Raw genomic sequence first — 27327 nt, 5'->3', positions numbered from 1 at the left:
GCACCCAAGCCTGTGTAGTTGTGATTCAGTCATCCTGCACGTTAGTGAGTTCGCTGCCCAACCGACACAGCGAAAGTTTATATGGAGGCAGATTCCCTCTGATAAATTAAAGAAGGTGCCGTCGGGGAAAATCTGGTCTTCTTTCCAGAGCCTCATATGACCTTGATAATTCTGAGTGTGGTTTAAGGTCAAGCTCACTGCCTTAAAGGATCAGAGACCCCAAATCGTTCACACCCAGAGTCCTTCCTCTCAAAACGGGCTCCTAGGAGACAATTAAGGGCTCCAGAATGACAATTTATTAAACTACAGTGAGAAATAGTTAGGCTCAACTGTGTGAAATTGCCCATATTCGAATGCTTTCTACCTAGAAGAGTGGCAATTTCATGTGGTTTAACAGTAACATTACTGCGCGGATCTGGAATACTCAGGTCCATGTGGCCACAGTTGTCCCCTGCAGGTCCCGTATGTGGGAAACCCAATTATAATCAAAGAGGTACTTGGTGAGCGATGAACTGGAGCAAGGATTCTGGGTCTGGATGGTGAGAAACAAAAACGCAGGCCCTGGCAGCTGTCAGCTGGGAGCTGGCCTGGCCCTCGTAGCTCAGCCGTGGTGTTCTTTTGTTGAACAAACACAATTTCACTGAACACCAACATCGAACAAGGTCACTCTGTGACCAGGATGGAGAGAAAACAAGGCCACTCCATATTCATGTTTAAACACAGACAAAAAAATAAGCACACTGTTTAAACCACCAACCCACATGTTCCTCCCTCCCACGTGACGGCCATTTCTCTACCAGTTACAGTCTTATGTAAAATGTGATGCCCAGTCATACCCAGTTTCAACGTTCTGGTTTCCAATCCAGAGCGACTGCCCCGAACATCATCTAACACAAGCCCAAATCCTAACGTAAGTTCCCCCCTCCAGCCCCCCTCACTCAGATTCTCCGAGATTCTCCATGGTAAGCCGTCTCCCTTGTGGCAATGAGTACCAAGAAACCCAACTTTGTTCAACTACCCATATGTTCCTGGTGTGTTTCACTAGTGGGCAGTGCTAACGGCATCAGGCTCTGCCAGCCCATCCTGGTGTCTCCGCATTGAGGCAGGCTCACTGCTCTACCGTCACCATCATCACCCCGACCATTACCCCACCGTGGTAATCAAGTCCACTATTACCTCAAGAGTACCTGCCACCCCTCTGCTAAGTGATTTAGATACATTTACTATTTTATCCTTCTTCAACGCAGTGGGATAAGTACAGTTATCTACATTTTCCCAAATAAAGCTATGATGGTTCAGAGAGGTTAAGTAACTGGCTCAAGATCACATAGCTAGTAAATGGCAAAGAAGGGGTTTGAAACCCCAGTCGCCATGTACACGCTACTGCTTCCCACCTAGCAGAATGCCCCAGGGCTTGGCCCAGAGGTACCCTGCCGCCTCCCCCTCCAGTCTTCCCTTTGCTTGAACATGAGCTGCCGCAGCTGCTTCTGTGACTGTCCCGTGCAACCCTGGCTGACCCGCGTCCGGCTTGTAAACTGTTGTGTTTCTTGAAGGTGGCTTTGCACATGTTTGCTCTGGTCTTATGTGTGGATTTCATAATTTAACTTTTACAGGAAGATTTTATTTCCTTCATATCCAGGTTCTTGAGTCTCTCTCTCCCTGTTGCCTCCATGTGCCAAATGCAGTGAACGCATAGTCTTTCCGGAGCCAAGAATAGAAACTAAGGTTTATGAGTTTCAATCTATTACTGTAACCAGCAGGACCACTAACTCCCCATACCCTTCATTTCATGACCGTATTTTTCTCCATAAATGGCACCTTTTTAAAGATGCTTAGCTATTGGGCTAAGAGGCCCAATTCAAAGTTTTAAATTCAGATGATTCAGGCCATCTGAGAACATACTAAGCATATGAACTACGGTTGGAAAATACCCTTTTTACATGCTTGAGTAAGTCCAAAACAGCTTAAAGGATTTTCTTCAATTTAAAAAAAAATAATTCACTTCTGGACTGTTGAAAAAAATATGATAAATTTCTACACAAAAGCAATGCCCTAAAAGAGAATAGCATATGTGGCTGTGAAAACCAGAGGCTTTGAAGCATATGCAACCCAGCCTACAAGCAAAGCTTCTTCGGACTTGTAATGTATACGTCAAGGGTATTTTCCAGGGAACCTGGCTCAGGTGGGCTTAGGGGTGTTCAAAGTCTGAGATTTCTTCTTCAGATATGTGTGTGTGTGTGTTAAACACCCACCCGGGACAAAGATTAGAAACTGTAATTGGGCTGGCCATAAAATATTTTGAATTATTTTTGATGTTATCAAATGTGAAAGGGGGACTTCTTCAGTGAGGAAGAGTGGAATGGCTGCTTGACACCATTCACAGGAATTGCAGCGACCCCCCAGGTGCTACAGAGACTTTCTCCTCTTCTTTCCTGTAAGGCTGTACTGTGATCTAGAAGCAGCTTCCAAAAGTCCTCAGAAGACACATCTCGTGTAGTGGTGGCTACTCCCTCGCTGGGCTCCTGGGTGCCCAGCACTTGGAGCTGTGAGCACAGAGGTCTGGCATTTTCTGACTGTAGCCCTCGGCCAGGATCTGCCCGCTGCTGTTCCCAGCTCTGGGGCCAGGCACCTGAGAGTGGGCCTCACAAGGCTCCCAGACCTGCTTTCCAGGCCCGGGTCCCCTCCAGGCTCACACACAGGAGGGATCACTCTGCCTACCTTAACCAGACACCAAGAGAGGCCATGCCATTGTCTGTCTTCCTTCCTTCCTTTCCTTCTTTCTGTGTTCTTTGTTGCTTCTTGCGGGCTTTCTCTAGTTGCAGCGAGCGGGGGCTACTCTTCATTGCGGTGCGTGGGCTTCTTATTGCAGTGGCTTCTCTTGTTGCGGAGCACGGTCTCTAGGCGCACGGGCTTCAGTAGTTGTGGCTCTCGGGCTCTAGAGCGCAGGCTCAGTAGTTGTGGTGCATGGACTTAGTTGCTCCGCAGCACGTGGGATCTTCCTGGACCAGGGCTCGAACCCATGTCCCCTGCGTTGGCAGGCGGATTCTTAACCACTGTGCCACCAGGGAAGTCCGCCATTGTCTTTCTTGAGAAAAACCTTCAAACTAGGTCAAGGGTCCCCTCATGGTATGAGTACTCAATTACTTTTCTCTTTCCTCAATGCATCATTTTGAATGAAAAACAAAATTTAAGGCTCCATAGAACCCTTGTCTCATCTACTTTGCTCATAGACAGTCACCCTCCCCAGCAAAAACAAAAACACAAAAACAAACGAAAAACAAGGAACAGTGCCATCTTCCCAAAGACCTTGGGCAGCTGCCAGCTGGGAGAAGAGATGTGCTTTTCACCCACGTCCAGGAGGTCTTGTTGTTTTAGTTTTAATATCTCGCAATGGTGATTCCAGCCAGTAACAAAAGCATTGAAAGGCTCCCTGTCTCATCACCTCCTGCTCAGCCCTGTCGTGTGTGTGGGATGCTTGCCACCCCTGATTTAAAGTGGCAGATCCTCGGCAGGGTCTGTTCTGTACATGAAACAGCAGACCCTCCAAGCAGAGAGTGTGGGCTGGCCGCTCCACGCAGCCCTTTGGTCCCCGCACCCTGCACCCACCTGCACTCACCTGATCCGGTAGGGGGCGCGCACGCGGAATCTGCTCCCCAGGCCCGCACAGCCCGCGGGGCGCCTCTCCACAGGCGCAGGCACATCGCGGGGCCGGGACGGATCAGTGCATCTGCAGCCGCGTCAGAAATACATTGATTTTTGTTACAGCAACAAGGCCCATCCAATTAAAAATCATCACCCGCGTGTTCCAAGTCTTCATTCTTGCCAAGTGTATTTGCCGCTGGCAGAAAACAATGCTGTTTGTTAAACGTGGCCTCATTTCCACCACTGATCAGAGTTTTGAAGCACCCCCCAATGCTGGAAGGTGTGAGGTTTCCCAAGGTGATATTAATAAACACTCGAGCCTTGAGGGGGCTGGGGCCAGGGCCCCTTTCCTTGTCTGGAGCTGGAGTTGTCACTGTGTTTTAAGTTTCTGTCTAGGGTTAGTGACACTGGCCAACCTGCTGAAGAGGGTGGGAGGAGAGAGGATGATTCTGTGCTTGTAATTCCTGCCTGGGAAGTAGTATTTATTAACTGCCAGCTGGATGGGGAGCAGGGGAAAGACAAGGCAGCCATCTGAAATTACAGAGCAAGCCATACACACGTACTTCTTAGCATCACATAAACAGAAAGCATGAAAGACAAATAGGATAGAGGCAGGACACATACCTGCCCAAGGAGGCCTGTGTATATGTATATCCAAGAGGTCAGTCCCTTAGTGGAAGCAGTGAATAGATTGGAATAGACAGGCACTGATATCAGACAAACCTGGGTTTCAATCCTGGCTCTTCCTCTTTCCAGCTGTGTGACTTTAGGCAAGTTACTTAATCTCTCTGAAGGCCATCATCTCTATGATCTGGCGAATAATACCTTCCTTTAGAGATTGAATAAAATTGTCACACATAAAACTTCTATAAGAGTACCTGGCAAATAGCGATCGATGGACAAAATTTTAATTATACTTTGTAGTTTTCTGCAACTTTCAACAATCTTCCTAATGTCTATTTGCACAAGTCTGGAAGTGTCTCAAGAGTCTATATTTAACTTTTTCCTTTTCTGGTTCAGGGTAGCAAAGAAAGAAGTTAAATTATGCACAGAGAAAGATTCACTGACAAATCCCACTTTCCTTCCTAGAGATACTCCTTATGTTTCCAAACTTCCCAAGGTTTCCTTTTTAACCCAAATTTCTGTACAGTGACCCAGTGAGATGCCGGCTGTACGTGGAGGCGGGGAGTGTCTTCCTCTCCATTCTTGCTGTTGTAGCGTTTCTTTTTGTGTGGCCTTTATGGCATTGCCGCTAAGTGAGTGTGAGCTGGGGTGATGCAGGGGTTAAGCCGTGGGCTGGGGAGTTGACCCGTCTGCCTGGAACCTTTCACATTAACTCACTTTTTTAAAAAGATTTATTTATTTTATATATTTTTGGCCACGTCGGGTCTTAGTTGCGGCACGCAGGATCTTTGTTGAGGCATGCGGGATCTTTCTCTGCGGCATGCGGGCTTCTCTCTAGTTGCAGAGTCTGGGTTTTCTCTTCTCTAGTTGTGGCATGCAGGCTCCAGGGCGTGTGGGCTCTGTAGTTGTGGCTCACGGGGTCCAGAGCACGTGGACTCTGTAGTTTGTGGAACGTGGGCTCTCTCGTTGAGGCCCGCGAGCTCAGGAGTTGTGGCGGGCGGGCTTAGTTGCCCCGCAGCATGTGGGATCTTAGTTCCCTGACCAGGGATCGAACCTGCGTCCCCTGCATTGTAAGGCAGATTCTTCACCACTGGACCACCAGGGAAGTCGCAACACTAACTCATTTTGTGATCCAGGTTCTCCAGGTCTCAGTGCACTTGTCTGTTAAATGGAGATTAGAAGAATGGTCCCTTCTTCCTGGGACTGTTGACCCAGGACACTGAGCTTTAGGTTTCTGACATCAAATTAACCATTATTCTGCAATATTGCACTCTTCCAAAATAACTTTTTCTAGAAAGTAACCAAATTATATCTGACTCAGATTTGATATCCCATTGCTGTCTGCATCCTTGCCAGAATGTGGTATGGTCAGTCTTTTTAATTTAGCTATTCTAATAGGGGTGTAGTAGTATCTCACAGTGGTTTTAATTTGCATTTCCCTAGTAATGAAGTTTTTGAGTATCTTTCATGCGATGATTTGCCATTTGTATGTCTTCTTTGGCATTATCTGACAATTTGGCAAATTATCTGTTCAAATCTTCTATCTAGTTTTCAGTTGTGTTGTTTATTTTCTTTTTTTGTTGAGTTTTGAGAGTTTTCAAAAATTTTTTCTTGGTACAAGGCCTTTATCAAGTAGGTATTTTGCAAATATTCTCTCCCAGTCTATTGCATGTCTTTTCATTCTCTTAGCATCATCTTTTGAAGAGATGAAATTTTTAATCTTGATAAAGTCTATATTGTAAATCAACTATGTTCCAATAAAAATTAAAATAATAATAATAAATAAAATTCAGCAATGACCTAAAAAAAATCTTCATAAAGTCCAATTTATCACTTTTTTTCTCTTATAAGTCATGTGTTTGGTGTTGTAGCTAAGAAATCTTTGCCTAAACCTAGGTCACAAAAATTTTTCCTATGTTGTCTTCTGGAAGTGTTATAGCTTTAGGCTTTACATTGAGGTCCATGATCCATTTTGAAATAATTTTTGTATATTGTGTGAGATTTGGTTGAAGGTTCATTTTTTGACTATGAATGTCTATTTGTTCCAGCAGCATCAGTGAAAAGATTATCCTTTCCCCATTAAATTGCCTTTGCACCTTTGTTGAAAATTAATTGGCCATCTATGTATGGATCTATTCTGGAGAGAGTCTTGATTTTCATTGTATAATCCTGTACTGAAATTCTCTGCTTCCGGCCTTCAGCCCTGAAACTCTTCCCCATGATACCCAGGCAGGCCCCTCTCCCTCCCCACGGACACTGCTGGCTGTTGGGTCCCCAGCACAACCAGCATGGACTGCTTTTCTACATTCTTGAAGCTCCTTAAGCCTTGTCCTAGTGGGGCTTGGCTACAGATGAATCCACAGATCTCCCAGAGGTGGCTGGTCCCCCAAACCATGTTTTCCAAGAAGCCTGTTATACAAAAGCACACTCCCAACTCTGGACCAAAGATCCAGATGCCCAAGAGACTCTGAAACCCTGGCCAAGCTAGAGAACCCAGAGCTCCCTCACTTCCCCCCACCTGCACCCCGGTACCCCACCTCCCATTCTCACCTCCCCTTAACTCCAGTCAGGCTGGAGAACCTTCAAGAGAAAGATCAATGAGAAGATCCCATCTGTTTTTTGAAAACACGGAAGGTTAGCCCCTCCGGCGTCCATCTTGGCTGCCTCTCCTCCTCCAGCTGCCTGCGGAGGGCCGCACGGAGAGAAGGGAGCATCGGAGGAATCTCTCGCTTATTTTCCCAGCAGTTAGGAATTAGATGAATCCAGAACTCGCTCTACACTTGGCAAAGCACCTGGACACAATAGTATGCTAATGAAACGATTAAATGTCTCCACAGCGGAGCCCCATTTCATTTACTTAACTTTTATTGACCTCTAATGAATGTCTGCCAAAATACTAGCACAGCATGGAAAGGCACAAGCGAAGTGTCTGCCAGCAGGCAAGGTTTAACCAGACCTTGTAGTTTCCTCCTTCTTCCCCAAGCCGGAGAACCCACAGCCATCATCCCCTCTCTTTAAGGCACACCCCCTGTAGATAACTGAATTGGTACTGAACTGGAAAACTAACAATAAAAATGTTTCCTTTTTCAAATAAAACTGGTCTTGGCTAGGAAGAAATGCAGGAGGCTGTGTTCCTTCCTCAACGTTTCCACCTCTATCTTAAGGATGAGGTACTACTGGCTTTAGGACATTGAACTGACTGAAAACCATGTGGTTTGTATCTAGGACAAAACACACAGCCAGAGAGTTCAACCAAGGTGTTCCACAAAAAAATATTTTTAAAGGGGGGAGGTTTTTTTTATTTTTTATAAATTTATTTTATTTAATTTTTTTTGGCTGCGTTGGGTCTTCGTTGCTGCACGCAGGCTTTCTCTAGTTGCGGCGAGCGGGGGCTACTCTTCCTTGTGGTGCACGGGCTTCTCATCGCGGTGGCTTCTCTTGTTGCGGAGCACGGGCTCTAGGCACGTGGGCTCAGTAGTTGTGTCTCGCGGACTCTAGAGGACAGGCTCTGTAGTTGTGGCGCACGGGCTTAGTTGCATGTTGTATCTTCCCAGACCAGGCCTTGAACCGTGTCCCCTGTATTAGCAGGTGGATTCTTAACCACTACGCCACCAGGGAAGCCCCCAAAGGGGGGAGTTTTAATGGTAAAATTCATTTGAGAAACTGTCTACTTTATCCCTCCTGTAAGATTCAACAACACACTTTATCATATTAAAGACTCTGGAAAGTCCTGATGCAGCAAATTCACTTGCTGAGCTAAATTCACCTGCAATTTCCCCAAACTTACTTAAGCTAAGAACACCTTTTTTTTTTTTTTTCTTTTTAAACCTAATATCTATTAACACCAGGGAACTCAGTTGGGAAATGATGTTCCAAAAAATTCCGTAAGATATTCCCACGAAAGCAGTGTCTGTTGTTCTGTTCTATTCAACTAAACTCTTAGAATCAGTGAGTGGTGAAATAATGAGGAATCGGGGGTTTTCCCGGGCTCCCTGACATTTCCAGCTTGGGATGTAGAAGGAAGCAATGAGGTTTCCAGGCACACGGGGTGGGCGGGGTGGGGGGGTGAGGGCAGAAGCCCCAACCAGAGCTTTGCGATTAGCCAGGTGATTAATTAAGACTTCTCGGGAGCACCTAGGTCAGAAGTCCACCTCCCTGAATTAGCACAGTAAATTGCTGTCTAGCACATCCGTTTTTTTCCTTTCCTCTCATGCCAGTTTTCCGAAGAAATTCATTTTTTCCAGCACTTCCAATCTGTCTCTTAGGAGGCGTCAGCCACGAAACAATGGAATCGCCACAACAGCAGTGGCTTCCTCCCTTAGTTTAGAGCCTTCTCTGCCACTAACGTGCAAAGAGATTAAGCGCTGCTGCCCCGTGGACCGAGCTCTCCCGCGGTCAGGAGACGTGCAAAGCCCCGAGTCAGCAGCTCGGCCGCCACCCTCCCCTCGCCCTCTCCCCGCACAGCGCCCTGTGCTGTCATCTGGAGCGCGTGCGCTCATTCTAATTCTTTATGCCTTGTTATTCTGTCAATTTCTTAATCTATTTATGCTGACTTTATTTTTAGTGCGCCTGTTGTGACAGCAGACCCTGAAATTGGTTGTTTCTTGAAAATGGCCGTTACCAAACGTACTGCAGACCCCGAATAAACTAATGTAAGCCCCAGGCGCTTCCTGGGCGTCCGCAGCAGCTGTTTCCTTTTAGAGCTGCGTATCAATTTCCCCCTGCACGGGCTTGCCCGGGAAAGGCGGAAAGCAACGCAGTCTGAGATTTAGATGAGCATCTCTGGGTCTCGCTGAGAATGCTCATTTCTTCTCCTTTTGGAGAATTTCTTCAAACATTAATAAATTCCCTCCCCTCTCGCTATTTTTTGTTGGCAAACTATTAAAAAATGCAAATGATCCAGAAACCAATTAATTTTTAGAAGGTTGCAGCTGTTTTGCTGTATTCACAAGACATGGTGGGCATATTTAGGGTGTGTGTCTGCGAACGCACCCACATGTGGAAGGCACTGCCCATCACAGACGCGGCACATCTCCAGACATGAGCCATCACTCCGCCGTGTCCATGCAAGCAGATCACTTTCAAAATGCTTTCCACTTCAGAAGCATCGCGAACAGAGGCAAGAAGGCGATACAGTGAAGTTTCACCTTCTTGGGACGAGGAGGTGCCCTGTGGGGAGGCAGGTGCCTGCACGGACGTGCTTCCGGCAGGCTGTGTCCTTCTGGCCACCATCCAGGCGAGGGCCCGAGGTCCTAAGCCCTGGGGACTTATGCACTACAGCTGCAGGCCGCACTGGTAGAACTTGGTTAGGTTTAGAACTCATAATAGCAGGCATCAAAGTCTTTCTTTTCTGGTGGTTCTCAACTTGTCACAATAGTATTCCTGCAAGAGGACGTGGTAGGTTTTTCTTCCACCTTCCATTATACGTGCCCCGTGCTCTTCATGGCCCACCCAACAGCCATTCTCCTTCCCCATTTTTCCCTGCCAGGAGCAGCTTGGTTTGGTAGAGGAGAGGAATCGGGGTCCAGTAACATCAACCCCACAAGGTACACTGTGCAGCTCAAAGCGAATCACCGCAGCTCCACAACTGCTGCAGGACTGGGCACGCGACCCAGTTGTGGCCAGTGAGGCACAGGGCAAGTCTGACGGGGCTCCTGGCAAAGACTTTTTTTTTCCCAATAAAAAGACAACGTCAATTAAGGAAAAAGTCTTTTTGTACCTTCTTTTTTTCTGCCCCAAAGAATGCTTTTGTGTGCTCTTGTGATGCTTGTGGCTTGGCAGTATCCTGTGACCGTAAGTGGCAGGACTAGGATGGACAGCCCAGTGCGGAGGATGGTGGAGGGGGGCCTAGGAAGCCGTCCAGCACCTGCACCCGTGCCCATCTCGGAGCTGCCGACCTCCAGACTTCCAGCCATGGGAGATAGTTACCTCTCTTTATTCTTAGCTGCTGTTTGTCAGGTAGTTTGTTATTTGTGGTCAAAAGCATTCCTGACTGATGCAAGGCTCTCTGGGTTGGAAGAGACCTTACAGTCGTGTCATCTAGAGTCACTGCTCTAGGCTGCTTGGACCCCTGCTCTGTCATTTCCACGAACTGATCTTCCAAACTGTGCTTAAATGATCAGAGAAGGAGGAGTTGCTTCCTTCTGGAGCTCTCAGGCTGCCTCGGAGCACTTCTGCTGGAAATTCTTCCTGATGTGAGGAGGGAATTCAGTTTGCTAGCGTGTGAGCTGGAGCCCTGGGGCTAGGGCTGAGCCCAGCTGTGAAGGGCAGGGGCAGACAGGGGAAGGCTGCAGGAGATGTTGAGGGGGAGGCTGCTGAGGTATGCCCTCCTCCCCCAGCTTTGCTCCCTCCTGTGAGCCTGTGAGTTACTCTTGAGGGTTATTTTTTAAACAGTTTTATTGAGATATAATTCATATACCATAACAATTCACCCATGTAAAGTGTACAGTCCAAAGTGTATTCACAGATATGTGCAACCATCACCAGAATCAATTTTAGATAATTTTCATCACCCAGAATGAAACCCTGTGCCCTTGAGTTATCGCTCCTCTACTTACCATCTCCCCTCCCTCCCCCAGTCCCAAGCAACCACTAATCTTTCTGTCTATAGATTTCCCTCTTCTGGGCATTTCATAAAATTGAATCGTTTAATACATGCTCTTTTGTGACTGGCTTCTTTCACTTAGCATAATGTTTTCAAAGTTCATCCACACTGTTTCAGCACTCATTTCTTTTTATGGCCAAAAAATACTCCATTGTGTGGCTATACAGTCAATTCTTGTTATTTTTGGTAGTTGCTTTCTGTAAAGTCACCATGAACATTGAACTAGCAAATACTGCACCATTGCTCCTGGGCAAATATGGGGTTGGGTTTCTGTGAGCCTCTGGCCACAACATTTTCATCAATTAATACATAACCTCGTTTTGTGCTATTTCTGTTTAAAGACACCTTATTTGATATATATTGTTGACTCATTAACATCGAGCTCATGGCCAACAGCACAATAACTCAAATCTGAAAGAGCGGGGGGATGGGGAAGGGAGTGTCGCCTGAGAGGACTCCTAGGACAGGCACACCTGTGTCTGCCCAATGACAGGCTTCCCGGGGCCGGGGTGGGCTGGGCTGGGCTTTCAGCGCTGAACCCCGGCAGTCCGGGATGGCTGTTCACCCTTCCCACCTCCCTAGAACTTCTGCTCACCCACAGGCCCTGCTTCTGCCCTTTAGAGTGACGCAGAACAAAGACAATCCTCCTCCTCTCACACGAAGACCCTTCCAATGCTTGAAGACGCACCTTGGACCCTCCCAAGTCCTCTCAGGCTCAGCGTCCTCAGTTTCGTGGACCTTCCTCGCGTCGCGCAGCGTGGCAGAGGCCGCCGGCTGATCACAGAGCGGGTCTCTTCTGGCCTAACGACCAGACTGCACTTCCCAGCCTCTTTGGCAGGTAGGTGTGGCCATGGGGGTTCTAGAATGTGAGCCGAAGGCATGTGGCCACCTCCAGACCTGGTACCCACACGCCTCTCCCTCCCGGTCCCCACCCTCTTTCAGCATCACTGCTGGAGGGGGCTGACCCCCGCGCAGGAACACGGTGCCCATGTTTGTTAGTACCTGCAATCATTTCCTTTATTTGAGTGGGGTCTATCTTTCCCACTTGAATGTAACCTTCCTGAGGACAGGGCAACCCTCTCCCCTGGGGGCCTGGCACCCACGTGAGTGAGTGAGTGAATCTGGTTCTCACCTGTGCCTCTTGGTGGCCCACGCCCCCTTCTAGTGACAGCGGCAGCACCCCGAACCCAGGCCTAAAACTCACCGGGAAACCCAGTGGGGACAGAAGGGAGAGGCCTGAACCCACCCCCAGAAAGCCTAGGAGGTCACAGAAGGATGACAGCTTTTCTCTTTCCTTGATATCACCTCAGTATTTGCCAGGTCCTGGCCTCCTGCCAGAAATAACAAGATGAAAAAGTCCATCATATCAGCTCCTTTTAGTCCACGTTTCTCTGAGTTTCCTTAATTGATGATTATTTATTTTCCATAATAATCTCATTGATTTTTTTTGGAAGAAGTATCTTCTGTGTTTATCACCAAAATGCCAGGAGCAGGTAAATACCGTTAGAGAGAGCCACTCAGACCTGGGCCAGCTGCTGTGTAACTGGACCGGGATAAGCAGGTGCTACTTGGGTTGAAAGCCTGAGGCTCCTTGTAGCACCAAGTTCTTTCTGGAAAGAAGTTCTCCTTCTGTGGAGGGGAGTGGGGAGCTCAGGGGTGGCCCCGAGCAGCCAGGGTTCTACCCAGTGCGTCACAGAATTACCATCACCCCCGACACGGTCATCGTCGTCTCTGCATTTATCAACTGTCTGCTCTATACCAGGTCCTCTGGTACAGCGGTCCCCAGCCTTTTTGGCACCAGGGTCTGGTTTCATGGAAGACAGTTTTTCCACAGACGGGGGTGGGGTGGGGGGCTGGGGGGATGGTTTTGGGATGATTCAAGTGCATTACATTTATTGTGCACTTTGTTTCTGTTATTATTACATTGTAATATATAATGAAATAATTATACAAAGTAATTGATTTATTATGGTCTCTGCAGTCACACCTCTCTGTTAATGATGATCTGTATTTGCAGCCGCCCCCCAGCGCTAGCGTCACCACCTCAGCTCCACCTCAGATCATCAGCCATTAGATTCTCATAAGGAGCGCGCCACCTCGATCCCTCCTACGCGCGGTTCACAGTAGGATTCGTGCTCCTATGAGAATCTAATGCGGTGCTGATCTGACAGGAGGCGGAGCTCAGGTGGTAATGTGAGTGCTGGGGAGTGGCTGTGAATACAGATGAACTTTCGCTTGCTCCCCCGTCGCTCACCTCCTGTCGTGCGGCCCGGTTCCTATCAGGCCACAGACCGGTACCGTCCATGGCCCAGGGGGTGGGGACCCCTGCTCTAGTAGGTGCCTTACCCAGAAAGTCTTCTAGAAGTAGCACTCTGAGGCCAAAACACCTTCGTCAAAGATGTGGCAAACCAGCACAAGTTATGAAAATATAGGTGCAAACAGAGCGCATGTGACCCTCACCCCCATGCGCATAGCCAACAACCAAGAACTTCAGTGACACGTGCTAAGATTTAGCTGGGGCGGTGTCTGCACCTGACGGGGAGTTGCTGCTCTAGGCCGGGCGTGGCTGGGAGCCTCAGCTTCTCCCTTCAGGGCCTGGGATCAGCCGGATGCCTCTACTCCAGGTGTGCGCGCCGGGCTCAGGCTCAAGGGGCAGCAGCTGCTCCAGGGAAGCTTCTTCTCACAGTGGTGGCAGAAGTGCAAGAAATCAAGTGGGAACGGACAGGGTCTGCAAGGAACCATCATGTCACTCTCCCCAGGTGCCCACAGCTGAAGCGAGCCACATGGGCAAGCCTAGAGCCAAAGAGGCAGGGATGCCTAGCTCATTGTCACGTCATCGAGGACACCTGGCGGTTTGTGACACAGTGAGTGTGGCAATGTACCTGACACGCCTTCCCCTCCCTTCCACACGGTGGAAGCCCCCGAACTGCCGCTCCTCTACTGTGAAGCCAGGTCAGGGTGAGGGCTTTGCGGGGCGTGGGGGGGTGCGGATAGGCAGGCAGCCGTGTGGAGCAGCCCGTGTGCAACAGCCCTGTCTACTAAGGGCTCGATTTCTGTTTCTGTCAACTGCCAGCTTTGTGACCTTGGACAAGCCACTTAACCTCTCCAAGCTTCAGTGCCAAGTATGTAAAATCAGGATAATAACAGTCCTGGAGAAGAAGATAAGGATTAGCTTGTGTAAGCCCTAGCCCACAGTCTGACACAGGGCAGGGTCTCAGGAAATGGCAGCCTCTTGATGCTTCTGGCTCTCCCTAAGTGGTGGGGGGATTTGGGTGGAAGAGTAAACAGCTGTGATTCTCCCTAAAGAGCTGGTCTCTACAGAAGGTCAAGAAAAGAGCATGCAAGTGAGGAAGGAAGGAAATGCCCCAGGTGAGAAGAGGCAAAACCCAAACAGGACTTGATTCCTGGAAACGCCCAGGTGTTTTCAGCATGTGTGAAGGGAATCTGGATGCTTCCAGAAGAGGGAACAGAAGAGCCGGACGGGAACTGGAGGAGTCGATGAGGCAAAGTGTTACTTCACACCGGGCGTTTGAAGGTGGGGTGGCACCAGGTTTGCCCCATGGGGTCTCTGCGTCCCCCTCGGCTGCACATCCAATCACAGTCTCCGGAGGACGGGGTTCTCTCTCAGGGTCTCTGCATTGGGAGCCAGGAAACCGGCCCAGACTGGATCACGTGCGCACTCCTAACCAATCACTGCTACAGAGATTAGCTTGGCCTTGGGCCAATCAGGGTGCGGCCCGGCGCTGGGGGTGGCGGGGTCGCTTCTGTCCGGAGTAGTTTGTGGTGGCAGCCAGAGGGGCGCCCCGGGCCCACAGGGACTGCAGGCCCAACAGGAGTCGTTCAAAAGGATCCAAAACTGAAGATGCCTCCCTTTCACTGGATCCGCGTGGAGCCCAGCACCGGGCGCGGGTGAGAGTGGGCGGGGGCACGGGGGGTGGGGGGAGGGGGCTCAGGCGGCGGATACCCTGCTGGGGGCCGCGACTCGGTGGAGGGCGGTCTTGGGACCCTGAGTTCCCACGCTGGCCGTACCGGGGGCCGTCCAGCGTGCGCCCCTGGAAGCGCGGCGGAGCTGGGAACTCAGGTGTTCTGCGCCTCCACACACCGGTTCTTCCGTCAGCTTTAGAAGGGAGGCCCGCGGGAGAGCTGGGTTTCCTTGACACTATCTTCCTGGGGCCGGAGGGCGAGGGGAAGTTCTGCACGTGCGGCCATCGGCCCCGTGGGTTCAAGTCAGAGCTCCCGGGGCCGTGCTTGCGATTGGGTTTCCAGCTCCGGGGCTAGTTTTCAGGATGTGAAGGCGGAAATCGGGAGGGAGACGGAGGGCCCCAATACCCCGACCCCAGAGCTGTGGCCCTCCGTCCCCAGTGGGCGTTGTCCAGGGCGCGGAGGTTGGGCATCAGAGGTGCAGGCCGAGAAGGGCGGACCCCAGGCCGCGCGGCTCCAGCGGCCCAGCTGAGGCCAAAATCCTGGTGGTTCTGTTCATCTGTAAACCGATTAGGACAACCCCAGTGTGTGCCACTGCCCGGCCACCCACCGTGGTCACCTGTAGGGACGTGTAGTCCCCCGGAAATGCTGGGGTCAGCAGGTGTGCTCAGGTGCAGGCGACTTTTCACTGTACCATTCTCAGCGTGTTTGCTCCGAACTTTCCACACCATTTCCAGTAGCTCTTGATGAGGGTGACCCCTGGGGTCTTTTTAACAGAAGGAAGGTCCTGAATCCCAGGCTGGGGTTTTCAGGACACTGTGAAAGACTGTCCAAGGCCCCCAGAGACTTCAGGCCTGGGTACTCCAGACGGTCCTTTAAATTTTTTTTTTTAATTGAGATGTAATTCATATATCCTACAATTCACCCATTATACGTATACAATTCATTGCAGACCCTCTTTTGACTTCATTTCTTCTGTTGGGGTGGTGTGGGCAGTCCTTGCCCTTCTAAGAATCCCACTTTGTGGTGAAGCCCCTGACCAAGAAGCCCACAGGATCCCGTGTGACCTTAAGTCACCAGGAAATAGGACAAAGAAAAACCAAGCAAGTCATCTCCCCTCTCCTCTACCCTGCATCCCTGGATTATAAAAAGGGCATAATAAACAACCCAATTTAAAAATGGGCAGAGGAGCTGAATAGACATTTTTCCTAAGAAGACATACAGATGGCCAACAGGCACATGAAAAGATGTTCAACATCACTAATCATTAGGGAAATGCAAATCAAAATGACTGAGTTATCACCTCACTCTGGTTAGAATGTCTGTCATCAAAAGGGTAAGAAGTAACAAATGTTGGCAAGGATGTGGAGAAAAGGGAACCTACATACACTATTGGTGGTAAGTAGATTGGTGTAGCCACCATGGCAAACAGTATGGAGGTCCCTCAAAAAATTAAGACTAGAAGTACCATATGATCCAGCTACCCACTTCTGGATATTTATCCGAACAATATGAAAACATATGCACCCCAATGTTCATAGCAGCATTACTTACAAGAGCCAAGATATGGAAGCAATCTACGTGCCCATCAACAGATGAATGGATAAAGAAGATCTGGTATAAGGAAGTAGTTACAGAAGAAAGAGACCTCTACCCCAATTCCCTAGAAGTGTCTTGAGTATGAAGTCTCTCGGGGGGGGAGTTGTTAGGGGACCCACTGACTGAAACCGCCCGCCCTGGCCAGGCAAGATAGTAGCCACTTGAATGAATTATCTTACAACAGGAGGCCCTGGTAAGGAAGGAGGAACTAACAAGCTACTACCAACCGGAAGAATTCAGGAAAGGTCAAAAGGAGAGAGGAGATATCAGTCCATGTGTCCTACCAATCTCCCAGAATCCTTCTCGCTGGAACCCATCTTGGCTGAGCAATGAGCCCACGCCACCAGGAAGGACCCTGAGTCAGAATGATTGGCCAGAGACATCCGGGAAACTAACCCCGTTATCATAAAACCCACGTTTTATGACTGCAAGCCACGTGGCAGAGCAGTTTTCTTGGGTTCCCTTACCCTATTGCTCTCCACCTGGGCGCCCCTTCCCAATAAAGTCTCTTGTTTTGTCAGAAAGAGAAAAAAGATCGTGTGTGTGTGTGTATATATATATATGTATATATGTATATATATATATGGAATATTATTCAGCCATAAAAAAGATGAAATCTTGCTATTTGCAGCAACATGATGGAACTTGAAAATATTATGCTAAGTGAAATAAGTCAGATGGAAAAAGACAGATACCATATGGTTTCTCTCCTATGTGGAGTATAAAAAAGCAAAATGAATGAACAAACCAAACCACACAAAAACAAACACATAGATGCAGAGAACAGAGTGGTGGTTACCAGGAGGGAAGTGGGGGGAGGGAAAAATGGGTAAAGAGTATGGTGATGAATGGAAACTAAATTTCTGGTGCTGAGTATGCTGTAGGGTATAAGAAGTAGAAATATAATGCACACATGATACTTAAAGTTTTTGAATTAAAAAAGGGACACAAACGTTTTGTTTCTGAAAACGTTTTTGAAGCATTGGAACAGAACAGTATGTGCACGCACAAACACAGGAAACTGACAGGACGTGGCAGAGACACTGACAAATGTAGCAAGCTTATAATGAAAATGGAGGGGACCCGCTTTCCCATCAGACAGAACCTTGTGAAATAGTTGTTTTGAGGTAAATCGCTCAGACCTATGGAATCCCTTCCTTCATCCCGTGGCATTTGAGTCCCTTCTGGTTTTACTCCCTGCCCCCCGAGGCCGTGGCCCTTCCTTTTCTCTGGATAGCTCAGCGAAAAAGAGGTTCAGAGAAAGAACCTCTGGTATGAGGGGCAACATGGAACGTTGTCTTTAGGGTTTGGTGTTCCCGTCGGTCCTAACTTGAGCCACCCATAACACACGAGATTACACCCCAGGACTGGTTTAATGATGAAAACGTTATTCATTTGACAGCAAGCAATTGAGTGTTATTTTTTGCCTTGACCCAGACAGATCTTCTAGCCTGATAAGTGGTATTTTACATTTGAAGCAATTATCATTGTAATTACAGAGATGGCTGCCATTAGAAAGGTGATATTCTAGGAAGAGTGTCAGAGGCTCCTGGACACTTTGTTCCAGAATCCACAGTTGTAAGCCAGATAGGAATTTTTTTTTAATTAATTCATTTATTATTTATTTATTTATTTTTGGCTGTGTTGGGTCTTCATTGCTGCACACAGGCTTTCTTTAGTTGCGGTGAGCAGGGGCTACTCTTTGTTGCAGTGCATGGGCTTCTCATTGCAGTGGCTTCTCTTGTGGAGCATGGGCTCTAGGCGCTCGGACTTCAGTAGTTGTGGCATATGGGCTCAGTAGTTGTGGCTCACGGGATCTAGAGCACAGGCTCAGTAGTTGTGGCGCACGGGCTTAGTTGCTCCGCGGCATGTGGGATCTTCCTGGACCAGGGCTCACACCCGTGTCCCCTGCGTTGGCATGCGGATTCTTAACCACTGTGCCACCAGGGAAGTCCCAAATTGGAATTTTTAATGAGTCCCCTTGCCTCTCTGTTTGCTTTTTGGAAGTAAAATCATATCAACTTTGGATACCATTTCCTGGTTTGGTTGGAGTCAGAAAACTGTCTTCTATAGTATTTAAGGCTAACTTACTGATTGTTTTGGTGATTTTGAATCGTTGGCTTAAAGAATGTAGTGGGAAAAAATCGCAGTCACAAATCACAGGAGCAAAAAGTGTAACTTTATTTTTCTACAATTAAACTTAATTTTTATCCTGAATCCCATTTCTGTCTAATGGCAGAAAACCTAATTTAGGTAAATTACAGGTTAACTGTGGACAGTTTCATGATCTAGCAGCCATTTTGTGCTTCAGATCAGTTAAATCAGTTGGTAGATTGCAAGAGTGGCCCAATCCCTCCCCCGCCCCGTCAGGAGTGCCCACCCACTCTGACTCTGGCCTTGAATGTGTGACTTGCTTTGACCAATGGGATCTTAGCAAATGAGAAGCAACTAGAGGCTCCAAAAGCACTTGCATGATTAGACTTTGTTGATCTTTTCCTCTGCCATTAATACTAGGAATGCCTACCCTAGTTTGCTGACCCAGGGGAAGAATGAGACTCTTGGAGCAAAGCTGGCTCGCCCCAGGTGTGACCGAGGCCATCCTAGATCCGTCGGCCACAGCTACTGCAGGCGCGTGAGAGGCACGTTTCAGGTGAGCTGTACCCCACGGGCTCCTGAGCTGTACACCACCCGGGCTTGTGGTGGTTTGTTATGTAGCATTTTATTGGTAGTAAATGAATGACCACATGAGGTGGTGGTACCTAGGGGAAGTGTCTGCCCTGCTTGCACTAGCATTCGCGGAGGTATGACGTCCTCCTCTCATGTTTCACTATCGACGTCCATTCCTAATGAGATTCCCTGGCCAGAACTGTCCGTTATCGGTGTCCACCAAGGTGGCCACAGTTCCATGTGGCCTCAGGCTCGCATTGGTCATGGCGATGCCCGTGGCCTTGCCTTCCAGGCCACCGGGAGGGTTGCCGACCTCCACCACCTCCCTGGGGCTGAGAGAGACTCAGGACTATCAACCAGCCTCTCTTCCGCTGCTCCAGGAAAACACCTCGACTCTCCTGGCCCAGTCCTCGGTGGCGTGGGTTCTGTCTGTGCGCCGGGCGGCCCTCCCAGAGCTCCGGACAGTTAGCAGGCCCGAGCCCTCTGTCCTCGGATTCCAAACTCCTGTCTTAGTGACCTGGTGCCGGCCCCCCACTCCCCTGGAGAAGGGTCTGCGTCTCCTCAAGCCTGTCTCGTGTCCCTGTTGTCCTCCCCGCCCCTTCTCCCTGGACATCAGTCCCCTTCTAAGGGCGTCCCCGCACCCAAGCCCCTTCCCCCCAGCCTGAGCCGTCTTCACGTGGCGTGTGGTCCTCTGACTCTCCGTGCAGTGTTTATGGCAACGCTTCTGACTGGATCCCTTGAGCGCTTAGTCTTTTGACTGCCGAATGCCCAGCACTTGCTTTCAAGACAGTTATCTCTGTGATGGGATTCAAGAAACGATTTTAATCTGAAAAGCCAAGAACTTGATCCCTCTGCCCCCCAGTGTCTCTGGGTTCTTTCCATTTTCTGGGCATGGTGTGCCGCTGAGCGCGTTGGAACAGGCTGGTAACTTGACTCAACGAGGAAATATGTGTGAAAGAAACCAGAGTTTATCCTGTCACGAGAATATGATTAAATTGACAGTCTCTTCTTGATTTGAGGTGATTGGCCAATGAGAGTTCGGGGCAAAGTGGATGAAGAGTTTGTGTGGGGAGCGAGGAGAGGTCGTGTGACCGGGGGCCAGCGGGGTGCTGATTCCCGTCCCAGGGCCAGTGCTGCCCTTGGGCCTCAGCATGAGTCACTTAGCTTCTCACAGCCTCAGCTTCATCCTCGGGAGCACGGGGTTGGACCAGGTGATCGTTTCGTTCTCTTCCAGCTTGGAAGTCCTGTGATGCTAGGATTCACGCCAAGAACAACCAAGAAGCCAGATTTCTGACCTTGCTGAACTGACCCCCTGTCCTTCTTTAAACTGGCAGCTTTCTCTTCAGTTTCTAAGTTTGATCATTTCTGTAATTATTGTGCAATAGTTTGACACTGGACCTTGGGTGACAACTGGACCCCATGTAAACATCAGAGGGTAACAGGAAAAAGATCATGGGCTTTGAAGTTAGACCAACGCAGGGTTTACGTTAGAAGGTGTTTAACTGAAAATAACTAATAAATTCCTGACTGACAGTGGCTTCGACCATCTGGACATTTGCTGCTCACTCAACAGGAGTCTGGAGGTAGGAGGTCCTAAGATTGATTGGACAGCCCAGCCGTGTCATCCGGGCCCTGGGCACGTGCCAGGCTTCCACTGCATCTTCAGCTGGTTGGCTTTATCCTTATTGCCTCATGGATCTAAAAAGGCTGCCGCAGGCAGACACCTTACCCTCCCACAACATGTCCACCAGCAGGATGGAGAGGCAGAGGATGCCAAGGGGACCTGTCCTTGAACTGTTCTCTCCTTTCTATCAGGGAGAAAATCTTTGCCAGAAGTTTCTGTTCTTGCCGCTTTCTCTCCCATCTCGTTGGTTGGCCAGAAGGGGTCCCATGCTCACCCCATACTAACAGTGGCAAAGGAGGACAGGATTCTTGTGACCGGCCAAGACCAATCAGAATGCATCTCTTGGGGCCAGCCAGTTTCCATAAAAATCAGGTGCCATTAGCACAGAAAAGGGGGCATTAGCTCATGGGATCTGCCCGTACCCCCGGTTTTAAATTTGAGCTTCATTTAATGGTCTGTGTGAGCCTGAACGAATCACTCAGCTTCTCTGAGCCCCATTTTTAGCATCTGAAAATTAGGGATAAGCCTACTGACTTCACAGGCTGTGGGAGGGACTGAGTCAAACAATGTGGGGAATGGCCCCAGAACATTTGACCATCCCCTGCACGTGCCAGGCACTCAAGCAGCGGTAACCTTGCCCTTCCTAGCAACGCTTTGGATGACAGCCGGTGAGGGCAGCTTTGCTGAGCTGTCTATTCCCAGTTCCCAATTTCGATAAACTGCATTTCCAGGACAAGACATGCACGAGCATTGCCAAAGCCAACACGTTTGGCTCCAGTGTTTACTGCTGTGACACCTGCTGCTCGAACGGGCTCTGTGCTGTTTTGTACATATTAGTTTTGGACAGTGGCTGCACATTTTGTCTTCGGATTTCTTAGTGGGGAGATTTAGCATCTGGCAGCATGGCCTCCGACTGCGAGGCGTCTCGAGCAAGCACTGTCGCCGGCTGCGAGCTGGGATCAGACTTCTGTGAAGGGAGAGAAGGGCATCTGTTCAGAGAGGTGTGGCCGCCCTGGGGGAGGCCCCGTCGTCCACATTCCCACAGGGCTGGCTAATGGGCCTCTCCAAACGCAAACATCAGGCAGAACTCCAGGGCTTCTGTTCCCTCGCTGCGTACAGCCGGCCCATCAGCCCTCCCTAAAGCCCACCGTCTCCTTTTGTACAGCCCCAGGCCAGGCCGGCCTCCTGGGTTCCCCACGCAGCGCCAAGTGGTGCTTCAAAGACAGACCCCACGCAGATCCCCCCAGGCCTGGGGCCTTCCTGTAGCCTCCATCACAGGTACAGACCGTCCCCGACGTGTGGTGGTTGGACTTAAGATTTTTCAAGTTTATGATGGTGTGAAAGTGATACACACTCGGTAGAAACTGTACTTTGAACTTTGAGTTTAGATCTCTTCCCAGGTTAGGGATGTGCGGGACCATCTCTCTTGCGATGCTGGGCGGTGCCAGCAGCCCCCAGGCAGCCCCGCGATCACAAGGGTCGACAGCCAATACACCTGCAACCACTCTGTACCCGGGCACTCTGTTTTTCACTTTCAGTACAGTATTCAAAAATCACAAGAGATATGCAACACTTTATTGTAAGACAGGCTTTGTGCTAGACGATTTTGCCCCAGTGTAGGCTAATGTAGGTGTTGTGAGCACGTTTAGGGTAGGTGAGGCTAAGCTATGATGTCCGGTAGGTTTGGTGTATTAAATGCATTTCAACTTTTATGATATTTGCAATTTACAATGGGTTTATCAGATGTGACCACATCATAAGTCGAGGAAGACCTGTAGAATAAAATCCAGCTCTTTCTTCGGCCCAAGGCCTCATGATCCGGCCCCGTCCACCTCTCAGCCCCTTCCTCACACAGGGCCGGGTTCACAGGCACCACATCTGCCGTCCCATGGGTCCCACGCTTCCTTCTTGCTCTGCTGTCACCGTCTGGAAATCCTGAATAATTGGTGAAGGAGGGCCCGCGTTTTCATTCTGCACTGGGCCCTGCAGGTTATGTCCTGTCCTCGCGTCCTCCTGCCGTTGGCCACACTCCAGCTCTCCTGGTCCCTGGGACGCCCAGGCTGCTTCTCCTCTGGGGCCTTGGCCGTTTCCCCGGCTCTTTGCAGGGCCCCTGCCTGTTCAGCGGGCGGCCTCAGAGGGGACTCCCGCCCACACCGCCCCCACCCCCGCCTGCTCACCCACCGCTACGCTCCAGGCTCACCCTGTCGCTGTCCCACCAGGGTCCTCACACTTCAGACAGCGCCCAGCACAGAGCGAGTACTTGACGCACATGTGCTGCGTGAGTGAAGAACGTAAAGCAGCTGCCAGTTCCACAACTTAGACTCTGTTTCTGGCCTGAAGGTAGTAACTATGGGAGTTAAAAAGTGTTGCTCACAGAAAGAGTGAACTGCTCTGTGACTTTGATTTGGGACGGGGGTCATATGAAGGGGAGAGAGGGAGTGCAGCTGCCCCTTCGGTGGGACCCGCGCTGGCTTCTGCAGAGATACGATTAACTGAATATTCTGAACATTCAGTGAAGAGCTCTGATGATTTAATAAAATTAGGAACTGAAGTAAAGGACAGTGCCCGGAAGAAGAGCACCTTACATACACACACACATCTATACACACACCCCTACACATACACACATCTACACACACACCCCTACACATACACACCCCTACACATATACACATATACACACATATGCATACACAGATACACATACACACCCATATACATGCCACACACACACCTATACACACACACACCTACGTACACACAATGTATACACATATGCATACACAGATATACATACACACCTATACACACCTACATACACACATGTATACACATGCATACACAGATATACATACACACCTATACATACCTATACACACACACATACACACAACTATACACACACACATCTATACACCTACACATACACACATCTACACACACACCCCTACACATACACACATCTACACATATACATGTATACACACATATGCATACACAGATACACATACACACCCATATACATGCCACACACACACCTATACACACCTACATGCACACATATATACACATATGCATACACAGATATACATACACACCTATACACACACACCTACACACACCTATACATATACACACACCTACATATACACACATGCATACACACACCCATACACATACATGCCATACACATACACATACCTACATATACACAGACACACACACCTACACATACACCCATACACACACCCATACACATACACACATACACATACATATACACCCATACACATGCCATACACACACACCTATACATGTACACAAACATATATTCACACACACACACACACCTACACATATACACCCATACACATACACCCGTATACAAATATACACACCCCTATATACATATACATACACACACCCCTACACACAAATGCACATACACATATACATATATATACACACACCCATATACACATATACATACACCTACACACATGCACATACACACCTCCACAGACACACATATGCACATACACACCTACACACACATATGCACATACACACACACAGTCTAAGGCAGCGTCCATCTCTTTTGGGCAGCTGGGAGATGGACTCAGCCCCAGATTCAGATGGGCTCCCAGGGCAGTGGCGGGCGGGCCTGGACGTGGTGCGCACTCTTCCCCAGACCCCAGGCTCTGCCCTCAGACCCACCGTCTCTGGACTGAGAGGGAGGAGGCCGGATCCAGATGGCCCAGGACTCCCCGCTTGCTCCAGGTGGCCTGAGACGCACCTTGAGATCCTGGGTGAGCTGCACCGCCCATCTCAGCGCTCCAGTCTCTTCTAGAAAAGGTCTGGAGCAGATTGTAGATTTGAGGACAAAAAAATTACTGTCTCCTCTGAGGAGGCCTATCGCTGGCCCCAAGCAAGCTGACCTGCGAGTGAGCCAGGGCAGCGTTACTCTTCAGCCCGTCGCCCGTCCTCAGGCTGCTGCGAGGATTAAGTGAGGTGACGCGGTGAACTGCCAAGTAGGCTGGAAAAGGCAGTCCTGGCATGAGGTGGGCGCTCCGTAAACTTGCATCGGTGAACGGCGGCTGCCCTCGGCTGTGCTGGTTGTGAACGACAGAATGCACACAACTAGTTTAGGCCGAAAGGGAGCTATTGGTGTGGGTTAGGTGTGAACACACAGCAACAAGGAGTGGCTGGAGAGACAGAGCAAGGCTGATCTTCCAGGATCAGCGCCTCAGATCACGCCACGCCCTGACGTGGGGAGCACTGCTCGCTCCACTGATGGCTCTCCTGCCCTGGAAGCTGGACCTGGTAGCCCCCCGACCCCGCGGACGTCACCTGAGACCAGGTGCATTTGCCTCCCAAGTGCCAGCAAAACGGAACCCGTGCCCGCCCTCCGAGCCTGTTCCCACACATCACTCCCTCTGAACTGAGGCCTTGCACGGCCCTGTCTGATTGATGGATCCTGCATCCCAGCTGCAAGGGGAGCTGGGAACTGAGTCCTGACTTCCGTGTGCAGCAGTCAAGACTCGCAGCATGGGATTTCCTCAACATAGAAGGTTAGTTGGAAGACGAGGGGTAGCTACAGATGGGACAGCTGTACACAGCAGGGAGCCCTGGCACAGGAATGAATGAATGAGTAAATAAATAAATGGAAGCCTCGAAAAACTCCTCACCTAAGCCAAGGCCTTGGTTTCTCTGTCCAAGGCCCGTCTGGCATCAGTCTTTGTGATGGTGGTAACATGGTGCTCCACAGGGAGAGAGAGTGGCGGGCTGTGGGCGCAGATTACGGGCGTGTGTGAAACCAGGGACGGCTGCAGCTGGACAGTCTGTGGACCTTGAGGTCTGGGGTGGGGTCCTCCAGGACAGATGCCCTGGAACCGGACTTCTGCGGCTTTTAACAGCCCCACTTCAAACCCCGGTCTAATTATACCAGTGGTGCAACTTCCCCAGTGGTCTGTTAGGCCAGTGCCTAACTGCTGCCCAGGGGAAATAGTAATAAATGATCGTTGTTGTGATTTGCACTGTGCCTGGCGCTGAACCAAGCACTTGAAGTCTTTTATCTCTAAATAGAGTAACCCCGTGAGGGAGTTTATTACTATCCTCGCAGGTGAGGATGTTGAGGAAGAGAGGCCAAGTCAGCCACCCAGCTAGTGGAGGAGGAGCCCAGACTCGACCCCAGGCAGCCGGGACCCAGGTCCCAGGCCCTGCGCCACCACACGGAGCTGTCACTTGACAAGCCGTGACGTGAATTCCCACAGACTCACTCCCAACCCAGCCACATATGCCGCCAGATACAGGCCGCGACGGCCAGTGAATCGTTCTCAAGTCCAGCATGACAAGACTAGGTTTGTAGGGGAAACAGTTGTCCTCCAGAGGTTGGGGTACCGCTAGGGAGCCCAGAAGTCACCCCCCCACCAGGCATTGGGAGGAGGCAGGGCTCCTTGCAGCCAGACTGTCTGAGGAAGAGCGTGAACCCCTCACATGTCTGCGAAACTGCAGACACTGTGCGGACAGAGAGCTCCTTGGAGAGCTTCTGACTCAACAGCCCAGAGGCCCAGAGGCTTGACATAGAAAGTGCAAGGCCCCTTTAACCACAGGGCAGGTCTCCAGAGAGAGGGCACAACCAAAACTGCAGGTTCTGGAAAAAAAAAAAAAAGCCTGTGGTTGAAGACTGTTCTAGGTCAACCCGAACCCCAGCTTGCCTAGTGAACTTGGTCAGCTCGCAGCAGGAGCTCAGGGTGTAAAGTGCTGCAGGCTTGTGTGTTCGTCTGTTCATTCACACTCGGACTTGTTTTTAGAAAAGAATTGCAGTAGGGTATAAGAAAGCAAACATTAAAATTTCTTATATATCTTTAAAAGACCCAGAAAAATGATTAAAAAAAATCAAGACAAGGATAAAATTAGAACGCGAATAGGCAAGCCGGGGGCCTGCTTAAGGACCGCAGTGGATCCGCAGATGCGGCCCTGAGATTCCTGAGGGTGGGCCGGGAAGAGGCACCGACCTGCCTCCTGACTGCCACGTGCTTTGCAGGCGCCCTGCTTCCTTCCGCCCTCCGTCTTTCCAGGTCAGAAGTCCTGCTTCCCGTCTGCCCTCCCGGGGAGACTCCCTCCTGCTCTCTCCCTTCCTGCCCTCGATTCCTTGCCCTTCTCTGGGTTTATTTACAGCCGCCTTCTCTTTCTGAAGCTGCCGGGGCTGCACAAATAGGCCGGGCGTCAGCCCTCCCTGCTCCACCCACCTCGGCCCCAGCCGGGTTTGGAGGCCAGGGTGGAAGGAGGTCTGCACCTCCAAGCAGCCCGCGTGGGACGGAGTGGAGTGCTGGCCGCTCCCCCAGAGCTCAGGGACTGCTCTGACCTCCCTCGTTACTCCTGGCTCGTTTATAATCAGCTCTTCCATTATCTTGCCACGAAGCCCTCTCAGAATCCCATTAATTGCCTATGACTGCAGCGGGTGGTTCATTTATTCTTTCTAATTTGGAGGATCCAAATGGTTTAACCCTCGTTTTTATTTTAAAAGCTTTAGGGGTTTTGTAAACTTTGGAGGCACTGCAGCCAAAGTGGCCAGACACATGCTCACACAAGTCCAAGCACACGCACCGTGGGGCACGCCACGGCACCTCCAGGGCAGACTTTT

General features: G+C 49.9%; 1 protein-coding gene across 2 annotated transcripts in view; it reads left to right on the top strand.

Moving 5' to 3' along the window:
• Nucleotides 1–15070: 15070 nt before the first annotated feature.
• The window catches only part of LOC309667298 (uncharacterized protein), a 27671-nt gene continuing 15414 nt past the window's right edge, over nucleotides 15071–27327 (top strand). Inside the window, exons 1-2 of one of the 2 annotated variants that reach the window (XR_014267678.1) lie at nucleotides 15071–19040; nucleotides 20292–22742. The gene's annotated coding sequence lies outside the window, so the exon portion shown is untranslated. Of the gene's footprint in view, nucleotides 19041–20291; nucleotides 22743–27327 lie in introns of those variants that run through there. The other variant, XR_014267677.1, reaches the window with a different exon arrangement.

Source organism: Balaenoptera physalus, assembly GCF_965194825.1.
Source record: "Balaenoptera physalus genome assembly, chromosome: 9".
NCBI lineage: Eukaryota > Metazoa > Chordata > Mammalia > Artiodactyla > Balaenopteridae > Balaenoptera > Balaenoptera physalus.
The sequence above is the reverse complement of the archived record's forward strand: the minus strand, read 5'-3'. Positions and strand labels throughout refer to the sequence as shown.